The sequence below is a fragment of the Oncorhynchus tshawytscha genome, linkage group LG25 (genome assembly GCF_018296145.1).
Source record: "Oncorhynchus tshawytscha isolate Ot180627B linkage group LG25, Otsh_v2.0, whole genome shotgun sequence".
In the NCBI taxonomy this organism is placed as follows: domain Eukaryota; kingdom Metazoa; phylum Chordata; class Actinopteri; order Salmoniformes; family Salmonidae; genus Oncorhynchus; species Oncorhynchus tshawytscha.
In genome coordinates this window covers 33,869,637-33,889,010 of record NC_056453.1, presented here as the reverse complement: position 1 = coordinate 33,889,010, position 19,374 = coordinate 33,869,637, and the positions used below count along the sequence as shown (strand labels likewise).

At 43.9% G+C, this 19,374-nt stretch overlaps 1 pseudogene; it reads left to right on the top strand.

Moving 5' to 3' along the window:
* Positions 1-19,374, top strand: part of LOC112236315 — a 110,255-nt pseudogene that overhangs the window by 63,216 nt on the left and 27,665 nt on the right.

Genomic DNA, 19,374 nt, shown 5'->3' with positions numbered 1-19,374 from the left:
TATTGGATGCATGGAGATTTTTCTGTAGCCTATGTGGCTGATGCAGGCACACATGATAAAGCCAGGAATCTCACCATCACTGTTTTTATAATGAGAAAGTGACCAAACACCATGTTCCTTTTTTTAATGGAAGGATTTGTATGGAAAGCCAAGTTGAAGCCAGCATTAGATGTTGTCATCTTCATAATAACCGCACATGGTTTTACTGCAGCAGAGTAGCACAACACCCTTCAATTGAAGCTGCGGAAAACAAACGAAAGTGGCCACATCTGTCACAAAAACAGATAAAAAATGAAATCACGGATAATTATAAGGGAGCAGGAGAACTTAATCATTTTTGCAGCCAATTTATAATAACTTTTCAAGCACCAAATTGAGGAAATGTCAGATTTTCAAGGTAGGCCTATTCAAGTACTTGAATTTCTGAGCTTCAAATTGTTTAAAATTGCAAGTGTGACATGGAAAACAAAAGGTATTTGTCATGTTATATCATTATCAGATCATGTTTTGAATAAGACCACTAGGCTATGTAATTTGTCATTCTATCCAGAATAATCGATAGGAATTGGGTTGGGTGTTGTTGTCACGTTCTGACCTTAGTTCCTTTGTTTTGTCTTTGTTTTAGTATGGTCAGGGCGTGAGTTGGGGTGGGCAGTCTGTTTGTTTTTCTATGTTGGTTTTTGTGTTCGGCCTGGTATGGTTCTCAATCAGAGGCAGGTGTCGTTAGTTGTCTCTGATGGAGAATCATACTTAGGTAGCCTTTTTCCACCTGGGTTTCGTGGGTGTTTATTTTCTGTTCAGTGTTTTTCAGGCACCATTCAGGACTGTTCGTTTGTCGTTTTCGTTATTGTTTCAGTGTTCAATTACTTTATTAAAGAATATGGACACTTACCATGCTGCACCTTGGTCCTCACCTCCTTCCACCTACGACGATGCTCGTTACAGTTGTGCAATAGTCTATTTTACACAATTGTGCACAATAGGACAGAGTCTGAGGAACAAAATCATATGAAAACATGAACTCATTACCTTGTTGCTTTCTAGGTTAAATCTAATGAGACCCTGCTGTAAATCAAGCAGAAAACAACAGATCAGCGTCAATTCGCTATGGATATTAGATCCAACATGGATCCAGGTACAACTGTCTTCACCAGAGTAACGCCATAAGACACCAACATATTCTGGACATTCCTCGCAAACACATTTTTTCCAGCATTTGTTGCATCCGATGTGCTATCACAACAACTATTTGTCCCTTGACTGTCATTCGGGTGAAATTCCTTCCTGGATCAGATGAGGATGATGTGAAAATATCAGGGCGTAACTAATCAACTGAACACCAAATGCACATCAACAAGTATTATGCATAATTATTGAAGCACCACATTTAATGACAGTATGAATTTAGGTTTTAAGTGTCAAGGTGAGGTGACTCTTCCGGTTCAAGCATTTTATTTTGCAATGCATACATGATTTTGGATTTGTGTGTCCATAAACTGTTTTCACCCTGTAACATAAGGAGACATGATGTTGCACTGCATTTCTGAGACCTCTATACAAACAACGGTCTGATAGATCCAGGATTCTTACAAGGTTTCAGTTCAGTATCTAATTTAACTGATTAATGCTTAATACATGATATAGTAACTTACACTACCATATAACAACGTACATGGTTTAATTTCACACACTTTTGTTCATGCAGATCTGTCAAGACATTAACCAGGATAAAAGGTTAAAAGGGTTTTAAACCAACCTGTGAATTTGATTGAATATAGCTATGATCCCTTATATCTTAATGTAAGGACATGACCATTTTTGGCTGATTTATTATCAATGACTTATCAACAGTTGTAACAAGTTGTCAAGTGTAGGAAATCCTCACTGGTGCCCTAGTTTATAGAATGACCCATATCCTGTCATGCTGGCTTTAGCATTGATTGATGTCCCTTGAAAGATCCTCATCAAATCAAGCTTTTATTTCTACAGCACATTTCAGACATGGATTGCAACACAATGTGCTTAACAGGAGAAAACAAACACAAGTAATGGAAATAATATTTACTACACAACAAACATAAGAGGATAAACACAAAAGAATAACAATAAAAACTAAACTTCTAAAAATCACCCTAAGGAAAAGCAGAGCTAAAAAGGTGTGTTTTAAGATCTCTTTTAAATATGTCCACAGTTTCGGCCCCCCTCAGGTTCTCTGGCAGGCTATTCCAGAGGCTGGGGGCATAATAACTAAAGGCTGCCTCTCCATGCCTCTTGGTCTTAAGCTTTGGGATAGTTAAAAGGCCAGTGCCAGAGGTCCTGAGGGACCTACTGGGTACATAAATTACCTTTTAAAAGCATGTTTGACCATGTATTGGAGTGCACAATCATGGGTTGATTTAAAAACCAATAGAAGAATCTGAAAATGAATTCTAAACTCACAGGCAGCCAGTGCAGAGACTTTAAAACCGGTGTAATGTGTGCTGTCTGTCTGGTCTTGGTCAGTACCCGTGCTGCAGTATTCTATATGTTTTGCAGTTGACCAATGGCTTTCTTGGGTAGACCAGGCAGGAGAGTGTTACAGTAGTCATGCCTGCCTGTAGTAAAAGCATGGATGAGTCTCTCTGTATCAGCCTGAGAGAGAAATGGCTGTACCTTGGCAATGCTCCTCGGGTGGTTAAAAAGCTTCTCGTGCTTTAATTGCTTCAGTGGCCATTTTGGACCTCAAGTCAGATCCATATATATCTCAAAAGTTTAGAATCTCTGCATCTTTTCTGACGGCCTGGGGAATTTTCAGACTTTCTTGGGATTTCTTTCATGTTAAATTTTACAAACACAATTTAACAATGACTGAATCGTGTTAGAGCTTGGGGGGCGGAAACGTCCAAGTGGAAGCTTTCCCAAGTCAGATGCTTATTGGATATTTGTAAAAGAAATTAGAGGCTGTGAATTGTGGAATTTGTGCAGACAGGAATAAAAGGCTCTTCACGGTTGAGTTTAATAACATCTCTTGTGTAAAACATTAATCACATAGCTGGGTTGGCGTACCATTTCTTCCAACTGGCAAAGATAAGAAAAACACTAACTCTCCATAAGCCACCAAGTGACATAATTTCAATGAGGATGTTCAACTTTGTAAGACCTTAGCCAGCCTGTGTCCTATGCTTTTAGGTTGCAGTATTGTTACAGTAACATTGAATTATTTCTAAAACTTTCAGCAAAGTTCACTGATTCTTTCTAAACCAGTTGATGTGCTGCTGTAGCTTGTACCTCTTTACCGCTTTTGTCACACCCTGATCTATTCACATGTCTTTGTGGCTGTCTCCACCCCCAGGTGTCGTCCAATTTCCCCATTATCCCCTGTGTATTTATACCTGTGTTCTCTGTCTGTTGCCAGTTCGTTTTGTTTGTGAAACCTACCAGCGTTTGTTCCCCTGCTCCTGCCTGTTTCTTGCTCCTGTTTTTTTAGTCCTTCCCAGTTTTGACCGTTCTGCCTGCCCTGACCCTGAGCCTGCCATTCTATACCTTGCCCCACCTCACAGGATTATTGACCCCTGCCTGCCCTGACCCTGAGACTGCCTGCCGTTCTGGACCCTTTGCATCCTCTCTGTATTATTGACCCCCTTTGACCTGTCCTTTGCCCGCCCCTGTATTAGAAATAAACTTTTGTTTATTCGACACTGTCTGCATCTTTGTCATACCTGAAACCTGATAGTCTGAATGATGACTGACCCAGCAGACTCGGACTAGCTCCGCAACACCCTCTCCTCCCAAGGAGCCACCATTGTCTCATAGAAGGGTTCCAGACCTTAGCCAAACGCCATAACCGAGCGTTTAACACATTTCTGGAGCAATTCTGTTGGTCGTCTGTTTGGCAGTCTACCACAATGGTGATCTCCTAGCGTACCACAGTGTCCCGAGAACCCTGCTTACCTCCTCCGGAGCGCTATGCTGGAGATTCCGGAGATTCCGAACCTGCCGGCTTTTCTCTCCCAGTGCTCCCTCATTTTCAAGCTGCAACCTACTTCGTTCCCCACGGGCCGCTCGAGGATAATGTACATCATAACATTGATGACCAGGAGGGCACTCGCCTGGGCCACGGCGGTGTGGGAGCAACAATCCGCCGTCTGCCTCAGTCTGGAGGAGATCGTGGAGGAGGTTCGGAAGGTGTTTGACTCTCTGTTGTTCGCAAGCGGCTCCAGCTACGTCAAAACTCCCGTAGTGTGGCAGGCTATGCAGTGGATTTCCACACGTTGGCAACGGAGAGTGCTTGGAACCCGGAAGGGCTGTTTGACATGTTACTACACAGAGTATCAGAAGACGTAAGGGACGAGTTTGTAGCCCGGAACTACCGACGGATCTTGACTCATTCATCGCCTTGGCCATTCGGATCAATGGGCGACTATGGGAACGAAGGAAGGAGAGGGGATTCGATTCCACCTCACCTCCGATGTATCCCGGAAGTCCCCAACGGCTCCATTGCCGAGAGAACCCGAGGCTACCAGAGTTCCCCGAGAGCCTCCAAAGACTGCCGATTTACCTCTTCCCGAGCCCCTATAACTAGGCAGAGTTTGGCTGTCTCCAGCTGAACGGCTATACATGCTTCACACTAAGAGCATCCTGAATTGCGGGACTGCTGGTCATTTCATCCCCACCTGTCCACTAAAAGACCAGGCTCACCAGTAGGAGCTAGTACTCTGGTGGGCCATACGGAGAACCTTTCCTCTCCCCTTACTCACATCCCTTTTCATGCCATGTTGCTGTGGGAGAACCAGTAAAAATCTCTCCGGGTACTCATTGACTCTGGGACAGATGAGAGCTTTATGGACGCTACCCTGGCTACCGAGCTGGATATCCTCACTCAGCCCCTCTCCATTCCCATGGACGTTAGAGCACTTGACGAGCGCTCTATAGGCCGGGTCATCCACAATACCACCCCCATCAAACTACGTGTCAGGGAACCACAGCGATACGATCTAGTTCCTGCTCATTAAGTCTCCTCAGGTTCCCTTGGTATTGGGATTCTCCTGGCTCCAGCAACACAATCCCCTCACTGACCGCTCTGCCACACCCATTGCCTGAAGTCAGCGCAGCCTGCCCCGAGACGTCTTCCTGGGGGCTCGGAAGTTGGCTGCTGCCGTACTGACCTTATGACTATGGGATTGACCTTCTCCCAGGCAACATTACGCTCCGGGGATTACTGTACTCTCTGTCGGGACCGGAGACCAAGGCTATGGAGACCTACATTGAGGACTTCATCCATCCTTCTACCTCCCCGCCCGGTGCAGGGTTCTTCTTTGTGGAGAAGGACAAAACCCTGCGCCCGTGCATCAACTACCGAGGTCTCAACAACATAACAATGAAGCACTGCTACCCGCTACCTCTCATCTCCTCTGCCTTCGAGCCACTCCAGGTAGCCACCGTGTTCTCCAAGCTGGGTATACGGAATGCCTACCACCTGGTGCGGATACTGGAAGGGGACATGTGGAAGAGTGCCTTCAACACTGCCAGCAGGCACTACGAGTACCTGGTCATGCCCTTCGGCCTTAACAACAACCCTGCTGTGTTCCAGGCTCTGGTTAATGATGTTCTCCGCGACATGTTGAACCAGTTCGTCTTCACCTACCTCGATGACATCCTCGTCTTCTCCCACTTCACCTAAGAACACATGCTCCACTTCCGACAGGTTCTCCAACACCTCCTGGAGAACCAGATTTTTGTAAAGCAGAGAAGTGCAAATTCCACCGCTCCACCTTCTCCTTTCTGGATTACATCATTGTTGCAGGGACCATACAGATGGATCCCGGGAAGGTGAGAGCGGTGGTGGTTTGGCCCCAGCCTACGTCCAGAGTACAACTGCAGCGTTTCCTGGGATTCACCAACTTTTATCACCTCTTTATCCGGGGCTACAGCACCCTGGCTTCCCCCTTGTCTGCACTCATCTCTCCCAAGGTTCCGTTCACGTGGTCCCCAGCTGCGTTCCGGTATCTCAAATACCCCTTCACCACAGCTCCCATGTTGGTACATCCTGACCCGTCCCGTCAGTTCGTGGTGGAGGCCGATAGCTTTTGCATTTCCCATGTGCTGTCCTTTTTTTTTCAACTGACAGCCCGCTCTCTACCGGCAGTGCAGTCTGATGAATGACTCCAACTTTTGCTTAACCACCTCAGGTAATTGGCATATTGATTCCTCTGCTGATGCTTTAGGTCATTCATTATGACAATATAGTCATTATGCACTCCCAAAAAATAATGCTTGTCAAAACCAACGGGGCATGTAGGAACCCAAGTGTAAGGGTACTGAAAGAACTGTGGTCTACATTCTGGGGTTTGATTCCAGGCTGTGTCACAGCTGGCTGTGACTAGGAGCCTCGCTTGGTGGTGCACAATTGGCCCAGCAACATCCGGGTTAGGAGAGGGTCTGGCCAGTGGGGCTTTCCTTTGCTTATCACGCTCTGGGGACTCCTTGTGGTGGGCTAGGTAACTGCAAGCTGACTACGGTCAGCAGTCGTACAATGTTTCCTCAGACACATTGGTACAGCTGACTTCTGGGTTAAGTGAGCAGTGTGTTAAGGAACAGCGCAGCTTGGCGGGTCATGTTTTGGAGGATCCCTCTCCCGAGCCTGTTGGGAAGTTAAAGAGATGAGACAAGGTCGTAACTACCAATTTGATATCACGAGAATGATATAGAATAGCTGGTGAATTCACACCTTGATTAGAGGTTCAAACAAATAGCAGTGAGAAACGCTTCTCAAACCTTCAATGCAGATGTTTTTATATAAAATAATTTCTGCGTAACAATGAAGTACCTTTATGTAATTGATTTCCATGACAAATTGGCAAAAATACATTTTTAGCAAAAAACTATTTCTCAAGCAAGAATTTTGCTTGGACTGTCCGGGAGTGGTTTGAGTTGGGATTTACCGCCTGGTGATGTCACCATGGAAAGCAGAATCATCCTCCCATGCAAACCTGCTGATTAAAAGGTCCTATGTAGATTGTATTTTCAACCAGCAACTATCAGGAAATAACACTGATCAAATGTTGTCACACTTTTACACAGTTGGTTTTATCAGCTGTTGTACAATATGATATAAAACTGAGAAAACATCTTAAAGTCCCAGTGCAGTCAAAAACGTGATTGTCCTGTGTTTTTATATACACTTCCACACTGAGGTTGAAATAATACTTTGAAAATTATGATAAATACCCCTTTAAAGTAAAAGCTGTTTAATAAAACAATTTGCCTGAAATTTCAGCCAGTTTTGGTGGGATGGAGTTGTGGCCTGCCTGGTGACATTTACCAGGCGGTAAATTGGTTAACAGACCATAATAAAGAGTTCCAAACCTCTCTGCCACTAACAGCTAGTTTTCTTTTCCCCTTCCCCACTCAGACCACTGCCAGACAGTCCTAGCAAGGTTCTTGCTTGAGAAAATACTCTTTGCTAAGAGCTATTTTTGTTACTTTGTTTTAAATTATAGTAGAAATGTTACCCAGGAATGATTTGATATTGAGATAAATACAGCTCCATTGGACCTTTCACAAAAAAACACATTTTTAAGTACATTTCTAGGGCACATTTCACAAATGCTCCCAAATCCTCTTTGTGCCACTTTTCCCAGAAATGGCCTAACGTTCCAAACACCAGATTCCCTTTGAGAAAGTGTCTCCTCTGCCTCCAAACACTGTGATAATGGAACACAAACTCCAAACCTAATGTGTCAATTGGAAGCCAGAGCATTTATTTTTATAGCCAGGCCCCGAGAGCGCCCACCCACCCATGACCCACAGACTGCCTGAGCAAAATAAAGCCAAGGAAAGCCCTTCGTACCGCCACGACCTCTCTGAAGATTACTTGACTCTACTCCTGGGGTAGGCAACTAGGTTCAGCCGCAGGCCGAATTTTGACGGAACAAATGGTAGGGGAGACGGAAAATAATCATAATAATTAGTACACTGCAAATTGACTACAACCTAAGCCTAAAAAGGGATTATATTATAAAAGAAAAATTATTTAGTGGGATTGCTTGAACAGATATCCTAAATGAAAGCCATTGTTAGCTGAATTCCTGGTGACTTTTGTATTTTGACACACAACTAAAATCCTTAAAATCCCCCTCACTGTCTTACTCTTTAACCCCCTGCCACGGTCTTACTCGTTAACTCCCCCCACACGGTCTTACTCTTCAGCCCCCCGACACTGTCTTACACTTTAACCCCCTCACTGTCTTACTCTTTAACCCCCCGCCACGGTCTTACTCTTTAACTCCCCCCCGCAATGGTCTTACTCTTTAACCCCCGACACGGTCTTACTCTTTAACCCCCTGCAACGGTCTTACTCTTTACCCCCCGCCATGGTCTTACTCTTTAACTCCCCCCGCCATGGTCTTACTTTAACTCCCCCGCCATGGTCTTACTCTTTACCCCCCCGCCATGGTCTTACTCTTTAACTCCTCCCGCCATGGTCTTACTCTTTAAACCCCCCCCCCCCGCCACAGTCTTACTCTTTAACCCCCCCGCCACTGTCTTACACTTTAACCCCCTCACTGTCTTACACTTTAACCCCCCGCCACGGTCTTGCTCTTTAACTCCTCCCCGCTGTCTTACTCCACTACATCCCTCTCTCTACATTCTGCATTCTCTTTCTTCCTCTTTCGAACTCTTCTACACATGCTATCTTTCAATGGCTTTCTGAAATCGCCTCTGGCGTAGTCCCCTGCTCTGTGTTGGAATGATCCAACCTGGGCTCTACAAGTGTAAGCCTGTCCTGGCTTTCAGGAAAGGACCCACCAGGGAGTCCTGGTTTAGATTAAAGCCCCTCCACCTGCCTTTCACTGGCCATCTAGCCCTCCTGTTGCCTTCCTGCACCTGCCAATGATTGTAAAGGAGAGCTGAACAACGGAGGCTTTCCCCAAAGGCAACTCTACCAACCAGCTGTGTCTATTGGTTTTTAATGGAGCCCGATTGAGGCCTCTTTTAATTGGATGCGTCATTGCCGACATAGAGGTTGTTTGACTGCAGAAAGGTTCCCACTGTGTTCCAATGAAAGGCTATGCATGCTGGGGCAGTCAGATAAGGTAGTGTCATGGTGCCAGCTTGTGCACTAGAAACAAACCTGTGTCCTCAAGCAAACCAGCTGTTGAATCGAAACGAATAAACAAGGGGACTTGGACGCAGAAGCGATAGCTGGCAGGGCAACACTCCATCAGAATTGAGCAGGCAGCATAAGCCCAAAGCCCGTGCTTCAGTATTCAGTGGGCCGTTGGTCGCTAGGTCCCACAGCTGATTCCCTTTCACTTTGAGACTTTCTGTGGTAAACGCTAGATTACCAGTGAAGGGTCCGGTTTCATCCGCGGCCAAGGCTTAACAGATTTCAAAGGCAGCTTCTATAGTGTATCATTGATCCCCCTTTACAATATTTTGATCGTAATGTGCACCACCTCTCCTTTTGAATTGTAAGGCACACTAGGAAAACTCAATACATGAATAGAGCATATATATATATATATATATATATATATATATATACAGTGGGGCAAAAAAGTATTTAGTCAGCCACCAATTGTGCAAGTTCTCCCACTTAAAAAGATGAGAGGCCTGTAATTTTCATCATAGGTACACTTCAACTATGACAGACAAAATGAGAAAAAAAATCCAGAAAATCACATTGAGGGATTTTTAATGAATTTATTTGCAAATTATGGTGCAAAATAAGTATTTGGTCAATAACAAAAGTTTATCTCAATACTTTGTTTTATACCCTTTGTTGGCAATGACAGAGGTCAAACGTTTTCTGTAAGTCTTCACAAGGTTTTCACACACTGTTGCTGGTATTTTGGCCCATTCCTCCATGCAGATCTCCTCTAGAGCAGTGATGTTTTGGAGCTGTTGCTGGGCAACACGGACTTTCAACTCCCTCCAAAGATTTTCTATGGGGTTGAGATCTGGAGACTGGCTAGGCCACTCCAGGACCTCGAAATGCTTCTTAACGAAGCCACTCCTTCATTGCCCGGGCGGTGTGTTTGGGATCATTGTCATGCTGAAAGACCCAGCCACGTTTCATCGTCAATGCCCTTGCTGATGGAAGGAGGTTTTCACTCAAAATCTCACGATACATGGCTCCATTCATTCTTTCCTTTACACGGATCAGTCGTCCTGGTCCCTTTGCAGAAAAACAGCCCCAAAGCATGATGTTTCCACCCCCATGCTTCACAGTAGGTATGGTGTTCTTTGTCCTCCAAACACGACGAGTTGAGTTTTTACCAAAAAGTTATATTTTGGTTTCATCTGACCATATGACATTCTCCCAATCTTCTTCTGGATCATCCAAATGCTCTCTAGCAAACTTCAGACAGGCCTGGACATGTACTGGCTTAAGCAGGGGGACACATCTGGCACTGCAGGATTTGAGTCCCTGGCGGCGTAGTGTGTTACTGATGGTAGGCTTTGTTACTTTGGTCCCAGCTCTCTGCAGGTCATTCACTAGGTCCCCCCGTGTGGTTCTGGGATTTTTGCTCACCGTTCTTGTGATCATTTTGACCCCACGGGGTGAGATCTTGTGTGGAGCCCCAGATCGAGGGAGATTATCAGTGGTCTTGTATGTCTTCCATTTCCTAATAATTGCTCCCACAGTTGATTTCTTCAAACCAAGCTGCTTACCTATTGCAGATTCAGTCTTCCCAGCCTGGTGCAGGTCTACAATTTTGTTTCTGGTGTCCTTTGATAGCTCTTTGGTCTTGGCCATAGTGGAGTTTGGAGTGTGACTGTTTGAGGTTGTGGACAGGTGTATTTTATACTGATAACAAGTTCAAACAGGTGCCATTAACAAAGGTAACAAGTGGAGGACAGAGGAGCCTCTTAAAGAAGAAGTTACAGGTCTGTGAGAGCCAGAAATCTTGCTTGTTTGTAGGTGACCAAATACTTATTTTCCACCATAATTTGCAAATAAATTCATTAAAAATCCTACAATGTGATTTTCTCTCATTTTGTCTGTCATAGTTGAAGTGTACCTATGATGAAAATTACAGGCCTCTCTCATCTTTTTAAGTGGGAGAACTTGCACAATTGGTGGCTGACTAAATACTTTTTTGCCCCACTGTATATGTTCTGAATGATTTCTGTATCATATTTGATTAAATATACAGTATTATAATTCACTATAATTTTCCATGAAGTGACAAAGCTATATAGATATTGGCCTAAGTCAACATGATAAATCAATGAGATTAAATGTCCTCATCTAAGTAGTGTGGCAATATGATTTGGAAGCTTGTGTTTGAGAGACAATGGCACTGAGCTTTTAGCCCTACTCAGCTTTGCACTGTTTTAGTGATGCTTAAATGACCTTGTTTAATCACACTTTATTTAACTAGGCAAGTAATTTAAGAACCAATTCTTATTTACAATGACGGCCTATACCGGCCAAACCAGGACGACGCTGGACCAATTGTGCGCCACCCTATGGGACTTCCAATCACAGCCAGTTGTGATACAGCCTGGATTCAAACCACTGAGATGTAATGCCTTAGACCGCTGTGCCACTTGGGAGCCACTATGACCCAATATATTTTGTAATTGTTGCCTCATGAGCAATTAGGTGGTCAAGGCCTCTAATCAAAGTCACACAGGCTATGGTTTTAGAAACCTGATTAGCCTGTAACCTGACTGTTTTTGCTCCATTACTCCAATGGCCTTTCAAATGGCATTTAGTCTAAATGTCTGAGTCACCTGGATTACTTCAGTGCCATAAGGTAAGGGCTGTGTGATCAAAGGGTGAGAAAATGCACCTGACATGTATAAAGCTTTGGGAGGATAATTATGATGTTGACCTTTACCCATCAAACCAAGAGGCCCAAATTAGGCCATGAGACGTTGCAGAAAAAGCATTTTGCAGCAATATTTTGTGTGTAAATTTGAATATCTTACAGCAGTTTTTAGCCAGTTAGGTAACCCCATTTGTTTTGTTAACAGAGTCCGATTTGAGGTTGTATACTGTTAGGGGACTGTCGGAGCATCTTCATTGGTCAGTTTATTCTTCGGTAAGGCACACTAACGTTGCATAAAGACGAGTCAGTTAATTTATGGAGGGCTCCTGCTCAAATGCTAGGCACTGAGAAAATCAATCACACAGACATCGATCAGTGGGATTGATCTTGACCAATGTAACATTTTGCTGGGAGGGACAATAAAAATGGAGACAACTGGAAAACGTGCAGGATCAATGTTACATTTGATTTATTCCAGAAACCTGGTCACTGGTTTTTATTCAGTGGCACTTTAGCCACTTAAAACACATTAAAACATATTTGTCTTGCTCCCCGGTATGCACCACTTAAAACACATTAAAACATATTTGTCTTGCTCCCCGGTATGCACCACTTAAAACACATTAAAACATATTTGTCTTGCTCCCCAGTATGCACCACTTAAAACACATTAAAACATATTTGTCTTGCTCCCGGTAAAACAAAACACATTAAAACATATTTGTCTTGCTCCCCGGTATGCACCACTTAAAAAATACATTAAAACATTAAAACATTTTGTCTTGCTCCCCAGGTATGCACCACTTAAAACACATTAAAACATATTTGTCTGGCTCCCCAGTATGCACCACTTAAAACACATTAAAACATATTTGTCTTGCTCCCGGTAAACCACTTAAAACACATTAAAACATATTTGTCTTGCTCCCCAGTATGCACCACTTAAAACACATTAAAACATATTTGTCTTGCTCCCCGGTATGCACCACTTAAAACACATTAAAACATATTTGTCTTGCTCCCCGGTATGCACCACTTAAAACACATTAAAACATATTTGTCTTGCTCCCCGGTATGCACCACTTAAAACACATTGAAACATATTTGTCTTGCTCCCCGGTATGCACCACTTAAAACACATTAAAACATATTTGTCTTGCTCCCCGGTATGCACCAAATCTACTTCTCTATAGAATATGTGCAAAAAGCTGCCATTCAATGAATACATCAGACTGTATTTCTGTATAGTGCAACAATAGCTTTCTATGAGGCACAATTACCTTTCTGTATAGTACAATTACATGCTTTATACAAAGATTGTTGAGAGTAAGCTGTTATTATCATAGCCCCAGGTAATGGAGCCAGTGGACCCAAAATCCTAAATGGACCCTGAGACCGAACCATGTCCTGCTGTAGCACTTTGTAGACTAATGATAACAATGTGTTCTTTCTCTGGAACTGTTGTGATAGACTGCTGTAATTTATTTTCTCTTTCTCTGCCTCTCTCTTGTTGGTCCATTGCTGTCCTTGTAGCCATGGCTACGTGGATCAGGACTACAGCATACAGAAGAGTATTGGGAACATGTCTTTGGAGCAGATCGATCCGGTGAGTATGCATTGAAACACAAAGGACACATTTATACTAGGGAGGACAAGGAAGATGTAGAGGACACTGGTTATATCAGAACAGAAATGTACAGTCATTGCAGCAGTTTTCTGTCCACCTATCTCAGTATTGGTTCATACTGTATGTTTCCATCAGTGGTAAAGTGGTAAATGTCTTCAGTGTCTTCAGTGTTCACAAGAATTACTGCTTGAAACTTAACTTTTGAGGCAATAGTCCTCGCATTTCATGCCCAATGTCTTGCCCAATGTCTTGCCCAATGTCATGCCCAATGTCATGCCTAATGTCATGCCCAATGTCATACCCAATGCGTTAGCGAGACAGAGTACTCTACATTGACATTCAGAAGGGATTCCGAAGGGGTTTTAATGAACCATTGTGGTCTCTGTGAGGGGAATTAAACTGATCGAGGCCACAGCTCAGCTCAGACTCGCTGTGCATTCTTCACTTTCTCCATTTCAGAGACCACTGCTGTTCCAATTAAGTGGCCCGTCAGCAAATGCTAATTTCGTCCTTCAGATTTACCCACTCTCAAACAGAAGTCATGTATCCACTTGTAAATAGTAGCCCTTTTGAAGCAAGATCTGGCACATAAACAAGAACAGTTCCGTTCAATCAAATGACTCTATCTCCAACCGGAAATGTCACCCACAATGCTTTAAATGTTCACTTTTAGTATTTAGTACTCAATTTCTCAATATCACACAGCAATCTTTCTAAGTGTGTTGACGCAAGCAAGCCATGTATGTGAAACAGAAATGGATACTATACCACAGCTAGGAGTCGATCAGGGAAGCAGCTTTGTCGTCTCTACTGGCGAGACATTCCTCTACTACTTGGTCATGGGAGAACGAATGAGATCGAGAGGGCTTTAATTTTTTTGTGATGTGGTGCTCAACAGATGGAAAAGGCTGGCTGTGGGTCTAGTTTTTTTCTCTCTCTCTATTCGGCACCTGTAGAGTTGGCTTTGGGCTCCGAGTGGCTAAACCAGAACCTTTTGATCACCAGACGACTGGGCTAGACGATCACCGCCACTCTCCTGCAGCTCTACTAAATAAGCTTTCCTCTTATGAGCCATTTAATAATGAGGTGTGTGTGTGTGTGTGCTTTACATGATATTGAGCTGTATTAACAGTACCACCACACCTTTAAATGATAAGGATGCCTGGCCTAGATAAAATCAGGAGGACATTTTAGCGTAGTCTGGATTGTGATATTGCGGGCCATGTAACAAACTGACTGCATATCGGTGCGTTCAGAGAGAAAATATGGAAATATGGAGTCATTGGTGGATGAAACGGATCATTCCATGCAGCTTTTTGATTGCATTGCTGCCATGGTAAAGTTAGGCAGTTGACTTTTGCCTGCATATCTAAATGTGTCCTCTCTTCCTTCAGCTATCGGTGAAGTCCTACCCCCTGTCCGTGAGGCAGCTCCACCGGTTGCTGAGAGAAAGCCACCACCTCCGCCGGTGGGAGCATGCAGTACAAACTGTTCCTCAAGGGCATAGGCCTCACTCTGGACCAGGCCCTGCAGTTCTGGAGGTCCGAGTTCGTCAAGGGCATAGGCCTCACTCTGGACCAGGCCCTGCAGTTCTGGAGGTCCGAGTTCCTCAAGGGCATAGGCCTCACTCTGGACCAGGCCCTGCAGTTCTGGAGGTCCGAGTTCGTCAAGGGCATAGGCCTCACTCTGGACCAGGCCCTGCAGTTCTGGAGGTTCGAGTTCGTCAAGGGCATAGGCCTCACTCTGGACCTGGCCCTGCAGTTCTGGAGGTCCGAGTTCCTCAAGGGCATAGGCCTCACTCTGGACCAGGCCCTGCAGTTCTGGAGGTCCGAGTTCGTCAAGGGCATAGGCCTCACTCTGGACCAGGCCCTGCAGTTCTGGAGGTTCGAGTTCGTCAAGGGCATAGGCCTCACTCTGGACCTGGCCCTGCAGTTCTGGAGGTCCGAGTTCGTCAAGGGCATAGGCCTCACTCTGGACCAGGCCCTGCAGTTCTGGAGGTCTGAGTTCGTCAAGGGCATAGGCCTCACTCTGGACCTGGCCCTGCAGTTCTGGAGGTCCGAGTTCGTCAAGGGCATAGGCCTCACTCTGGACCTGGCCCTGCAGTTCTGGAGGTCTGAATTCGTCAAGGGCATAGGCCTCACTCTGGACCAGGCCCTGCAGTTCTGGAGGTCCGAGTTCGTCAAGGGCAAAGTGGACGCAGCCAAGGTAAACTTCTTGGACGTGAATAATTGAAAGACATAGAAAGCAGCTCGAGGGAGAGACATCAGTATAGTACATACAAGGACATTATTGAGGTGGTCCTCTTGGCTGGGAAACAATATTTCTATTTCAATTTCTATACTAGCTATATTTTGAAGTAGGAAGGCAATGACTCCTGACCTACATGACACAAGCTATTCATAAAGAAAGGCTCAGTTCCTCAGCGGTTGATTGTATGGCCTAGAGGTCTCCAGATATTTGTATTGATGGTGGAGTTGACCTTTCATTCCTCCAGGATCTTAATGATATAGTTGTGAGCGAATGCACCTCGGTTATGACTCCATCTTATTTTCATGTCTACGGTACGTTCAACAAGAAAATGACTGTCCTCAGCGGGACTACTCTCTCCATGTCTCCACTTCTCTTTTCTGCATCTGAACGGTTGTTTCCAATTGATCCTCAATCACCAGAACCCTGATGAGGTTCCCATCTCTACCGGAGGGGAGGTTTCTGAAGGCTGAGACATTTGAATATAATCGCCTCTGTCAACAGATTCAAGTGCTCATTCACGCTGTTCAGTTGTAAATTCCTTTATCGTTCAAGTGGAATTTCACCTCGGTTAGGCTCAGCTGGAGAATGACACAACCCCCCTCCACTCTCGTCTTGGCCACTCACCCTGATAGTGTTTCCCTTTGCTAGGACAAGTGTAGTGGTTTCTATGTTCTAGTTGCATTATGGTCATAATGTTAGCGGCTATTTCAGGTAAGAACTTCAGTTTGCGGGACTATGGTAAGCGTGTTGAGTGGCTGATTGTGCAAACCTGTTATGTCATCAGTTATGGGTGGTAAGAAGAAGAAAGTAAAAGCAGCAGTTTTTAAGAACTTTGGAATTGTAGAATGAAAAACGTAATTAGCATGTCTTTGAGAAAGTTTGCTCTGTCTCTTTAGACCCTCATTTTCAGGAAGATAGTGAATTCATACCATGGGTGAGGGGTAGATTTTCAAATCTGCATTAACAACATGCATATGAGGATTCTGCCAAGTGTTATTCCCGGGGTTTATGCATTGTCTTGAATGTATCAACAGCACAGGCGTTATGCTGCAAGAGAAGCATCATTAATTTACGGGGACCTTTTGTTCATTTTATATTTGTGCTTTAATATTCAGTAGAGCTTGAATATGGAAAATGAATTTCTGGTTTAAGAAAACATGATTTGGTGCATTGTCACAATGTAACACCTTTATTTCTAGGCATCCGTTGTTCAATATATTCTCTGCAGTCAAAGCACTTAAAAAGCATAAATAATTCATTTTGTGGTATATTCTTCTCATTTGCAAGATAACACAGGTCACGAAGAAACAAACACATAGCCTTCCAGAGGTATGCTATTGGTGGGGGATGGATAAGGTGTGTCTATATGCACCTCGGATAATGTAAAATGAGGTAAAACACAATGCTTTTCTTTCTACAGATACGGCATTTTTGCTGATTATTTTTTAAATGGTGTGCATTTTTCCGTGACAACAGCGCAGAGAAAATAGGTGCCTGTGCCACTTTCAAGGAAATAATATGTCACTTTGTAAGGGCAATAAATGAAGATATAGCACAATAGTTTTCGGACAATAATTGTTTTGAAACACCACCTGACAAAATTAAAATTGACTGATTTCACTGATTTCAGTTTCACAATATAAACTGACTGGCCCAACAACGGTAGCTAGAATCAAACAGGGTTTTAGAAACTGGAATTGTCATATAGGTTTTGATCAGAATAAGACTAGATACAAGTTAGACTAGATAATTATAGATATTAACATTAGTCTTCCATGTACATGGCTAGATTTACACTGTGGTCATTGTCCTTCTGGCTGGAGTCAAACCGCATGAACCAGTGACACAATTTGACTGGCACTTTCACACTGCAGTGTATGCTTACTGAGCTGCCCTTTTGATTTTCACATTTACACAAAGTTGGGAGGGAAAAGGCAGGTGAAATATGTCTACTGTATATTTTGTCAGAAAAATAGCAGCACTCGGCTTAAACACCTGGAATAAAATCATTTCTGTGAACACTTCTCAACTTCCCTTGGAACTCATTTAGGCATCCAGTTGATTTAGGTAAATTTTAAGAGCAGTTAAGATTGGCCTTTTCCACTGAGACCTCAGCAGTCATCTTAGGAACCAAACCTTTGCCAAGCTGTACTGGCTTCTATGGAGACACGCCACAGTTCAAAGAGTTGCTGGCTTCTATGGAGACACGCCACAGTTCAAAGAGTTGCTTGTGCTTTGACTACTGCTAAGCCACTTTCACACACTCTCAAAAGCAATAAGAGGATGTATTTTTTCCTATTCCTCCAGCTTCACTTCTTCCTGCTCCACTAGTCTCCCGCCATTTATTGTGTAAGCGGCTTGTAGCCCGGTCAGGCGTACACATTCTCTGCCAGTCATGGAATGCCACTCTTCAAAGTGCCCTACTTCCAGAGTGGCTTGGTCTCCTCGGTCTGCTCCCCTCAGGTGTAACCTGGACGGCCGCGCACATGAACTAATGTGTGTAAGTTCCATTATTGATTTAAGTTCAGCATGAAGCTGATCGGTGTAAATAAATCATGGCAAGAAGCACCTTAGCCCTCTCAAAGCTCCTTCCCAGCCCTCTCCATGCTCCTGGAACATGACTACATCCTCAGAGAACCCTCATCCATATTGCACTGTCTCACGCCTCTGCACTCTAACCACATACGCTTCGTATCAATAGCCTGGACCATCATAACCTTTTCTTCTTTGTGGTTGGAGGCCAGGGGCCGAATGGCCTGGGATCCTCTGACTGGCTCTCGTGGCCCTCAGGTCTCCACTGTATCTAAGCGGACAGTGTTAACATTTATTCCGGAGCGTGGACAATGCGGGGTGCATCAGGGTGAAACTCATTAGACTGGCTCACTGGCGGACCAATCTGCAGAGGAGCTAATCCTCCTGACTGGCCAGGGAGGGACACTCCATGCCCAATCTACATGAGAGGTTCCCATTTCATTTCCGAATTGTATTCCATCTAAATATGAAAGCAGCAAGTCTGAACCAAAGTGCATTTTTATGTGCTGCCGTTCTCTTCTTGTTGTTTCTTTTTACAGTCTAGCAGGTGTTAGTAGCTTATGTAGCAGCTGCATGTTGGAGCATCTTTTATAGCTCCAGCGGGTGAAATGAGCCTATAAAGCACAGGCATACGGACCTGTGTAGGTGTACTGTTGACCTCAGGAAGCTGACATCAACACAGATATTATGTTTGATGTATATCCAGGTCTACCTAAAGGCAATAAAAAATGGCAACAGCTAGATATAGTCAGAGTAAAATTGTACATCATAAAACCATAGTTTCCTTATTTCCTGCTCACCTGAATTAGACACAAGTTTACTTTGCTGTTGCCTCCCAAATCAAATATTATTTTGTTAGATTTGGAATTCTCTAGTTTGTTTGTTTCAAGGGATCATTCACTGGAAGTGTAATGAAATTGGTTTGAAATGAGATGAGCATAGATAATCAACTGGCATGCTAATGCCAAGCTAGACCCTAATGACTGTTTATTACTGTTTTGAAGCTGTCAATTAAGCAGAATAAAAGGTGCGTGCGTTGTCACAAGGCCTGGATAACAATTACTTAATCAGGTTTACAAATGTCAGTGCTTTAGCAATTTGACAGTTACACTAATTAGGAAATCCAACAACCAACATCGAAGCCAAACACTTAAAAAAAAAAAAAAATGAATGCAATTATTTTACAGAGTCCAAGGATATTCA